General features: G+C 43.9%; 1 protein-coding gene across 2 annotated transcripts in view; it reads right to left on the bottom strand.

Moving 5' to 3' along the window:
• Positions 1–3,155, bottom strand: part of RBMS2 (RNA binding motif single stranded interacting protein 2) — a 65,203-nt gene that overhangs the window by 21,085 nt on the left and 40,963 nt on the right. The gene's annotated exons all lie outside the window — the stretch shown is intronic.

The following is a 3,155-nucleotide window of genomic DNA, read 5'->3' as shown; positions in this document are numbered from 1 at the left end:
GGGGGGGGGGGGGGGGGGGGGGGGGGAGGAAGAAGAAATAAAATCTTAATTGCTTTTATTATTATTTTTCTTACATTCTAGGAACCTCAACTTTAAGCTACTGACAATGGCTCTCTGCCTTACCATATTCTTAAGCTTCTACTTTGTCAGGATTTGGGTGTGTTAGGGAGGGGAGTGAGAACACTAGTGTTAAGAACATCACTGACAAAAAAATTAGTCTAAAACTTACTGATAAGGCAAAGGAAGGCATGTCCTTTCAATGTCATTCTGGAATACTATCTAAAAGGCACACTCAAGGAGGATTCCTCATCATCTGAGGGAATGTTTCTTTGTTTGATTTACTATTTACTACTGATTAGGGCTCAGACTTAGTGAAGAAACACATTGACTTGCAGATTTTTAAATTTTTAAAGTTATATTAAATAGAAACAGGGTCTTGTTATGTGGCCCAGGCTGGTCTTGAACTCTCGAGCTCAAGTGATCCTTGTGCCTCAGTCATCCAAAGTGCTGGGATTATAGGCATGAGCCACCAAACCTGGTTAAACCGGAGACTTTTTAGTATTAAAAAGGCAGATCATTTCTGACCAGTAAAAGATAAACCCAACAGTACTGGTTTTACTGTCCTGTAGGACATGTACCAGCTTTTTATCTAACCTAGTAATCTTATTCCAACATTCTTGCTTCAGTGCCTATAAATACTCAGTTCCTCAAAAGCTTTTTGAACTCATTTTACTATCCTGCTGGTTCCGTCATTAATGAGTTAAATAAATCTTTGACACATGTTCATTCTATATTTGCATGACAATCATGCTTTTCAACTTTTTGAAAGTTATACTTCAGTAGCAGAGCCATGTGGCGCTCCCAAAACTTGAGTAGTAGAGTATCCCAGATCAGGGATTATTTTAGGTGTTCCACCAAAAAAAAAAAAAAAAAAAGCCTCTACATTGCACTCCAGGAGGGTGAAAATATTAAAGAGACAGGACAGAAATCACTAACAAAGTCCAAAGTATAAGAGCTAACTGAAGACAGTTGGCAGGAACTGAATTTGAGAACAATACCCCAAACAAGCATTTTTTTTTTTTTCCACCTCTCCTTTCATCCCTAAAGATTGTAAGATGATTGATTTATTTGTTTTTACTCTTTGCGGCCTCTCACTGACTTTTTTAGTGGAACTTCTGTGACCCAAAGGATTAGACAGAATGAGCCAAGCAAAGCCCTGGAGGCTGGGAAAAGAAAAAATTAAGAGGGGGTGGGGATGGATGTGGCTATCCTAACCCTTCAGGGCTACATACTTGGATTTGCTCCTGAATGTAGGCAAGGGGAGGGACTCATGAGAAGTCTGACTATAGGCCAGAGGACACACATGCCGCTATCCCTATCAAGGCCCCAGGGTGGAGCTTGCTGTGAGCAGCTGAGACTTTGAGCTCAGAATTTCCACTGCAGCTGGCAACAGCTGGGTCCCTGCTGCTTCCTCCTTGGAAGGAGCCCCTCCAAGAGAACCAGGAGTTCCAGTCCTAGACTCCATGCCTCTCCTTCCTGCACACCAGACTTAGGATCCAGCAACTTTTATTTCCCCCTATGACTCAGGGAGAGACAACTGGGACAACGGCAGGAAGTCCTTCTACACATGAGAAACACCCTTCCTAGAAAGCCTTAACTCCCTGCTCACAGCACCCAGAGGGCTCCACCTACCTGCTCCTCTCAGCCTTTCTTTCGTCATAACTCCTCTGGCAGTTATTTCATCCCTGCCTCACTTCTACTTCTCTGTAGTCCCCCTTTGGGTTTCTTGCTTCCATCTTACATGCTGACCCTAACTATTCTCACACCTTCAGACACAGCAAAAGGTAAGGCAACTATTCGGAAGCACAAAATAGAAGTCAAAACGTACAGGTGGCCCTCTGTTTCTGTGAATTCCCTATCTGTGGATTCAATCAAACATGGATTGAAAACATGCAGGAAAGAAAAAGGATGGCTGCGCCTGAACAAAACATGTAAAGACCCCCCCCCAAACAATATAGTACAACAACTATTTACATGGCATTTAGATTATATTAGGTATTATAAGTAATCTAGAAATAATTTAAAGTGTGGGGGAACAGGTGTGGTAGATCATGCCTGGAATTCCAGCACTTTGGGAGCCCGAGGTGGAAGAGGTGGAAGGATCAACTGAGGTCAGGAGTTCAAGACCAACCAAGGCAACATAGCAAGACCTTATTTCTACGAAATAAAAATTTAATAAAAATAATCTAGGAATGGTGGCACACACCTGTGATCCTACCTAATCAGGAGGCTGAAGTGAGGATCACTTGAGCCCAGGAGTTCAAGGCTGCAATGAGCTATCATCAGGCCACTGCACTCCAGTTCGAGTGACTGAGCAAGACTCTGTTTCTAAATAAATAAATAAATACAGTATACATGAACACGTACATAGATTGTATGCAAATACTATGCCATTTTAATATATGAAACTTGAGCATCATAAATTGTTATCTGCTCAGAAGGGTAGGGGCAGGGTTCTGGAACAAATCCCCCAAGACTGTGGAGGGACAACTGTATAGTGAAGTCCAGCTGAGTTTCTTTTCTGTCTTCTGGTTTGAAACACAGAGTATAGATGTCAAGGACCTAGATTGATATGTTACTCTTTCCCTTCTTCATAACCCAACATTTCTGTCTATCAAAGAATTCTCTTAAAAATTGCTATCCTGCTGGGCTCGGTGGCTCAGCCTGTAATCCCGTGCCTTTGGGAGGCTGAGGTGAGTGGATTGCCTGAGCCCGCGGGTTCGAGACCTGCCTGGGCAGGCGAGACCTCATCTCTACAATAAATCAAAAAATCAGCCGGGCGTGGTAGCGCATGCCTGTAATTATAGCTACTCGGAAGGCTGAGGCAGAAGGATCGCTGGAGCCCAGCAGGTGAGGCTGCGGTGGCCGGGAGCGGCCACTGCACTCCAGTCTGGGCGACTGAGTGAGACTCCAACTCAAAAAAAAAAAAAAAAATTGCTACCCTAAACTGGGTTCAGTGGCTCAGCCTGTAATCCCGTGCCTTTGGGAGGCTGAGGTGAGTGGATTACCTGAGCCCGTGGGTTCGAGACCCGCCTGGGCAGCGAGACCTCATCTCTACAATAAATAAAAAAATCAGCCAGGCATGGTAGCGCATA

The sequence above is a fragment of the Carlito syrichta genome, unplaced genomic scaffold (assembly GCF_000164805.1).
Source record: "Carlito syrichta isolate Samal-C Ts95f unplaced genomic scaffold, Tarsius_syrichta-2.0.1 Scaffold315337, whole genome shotgun sequence".
Taxonomy (NCBI): Eukaryota; Metazoa; Chordata; class Mammalia; order Primates; family Tarsiidae; genus Carlito; species Carlito syrichta.
The sequence above is the reverse complement of the archived record's forward strand: the minus strand, read 5'-3'. Positions and strand labels throughout refer to the sequence as shown.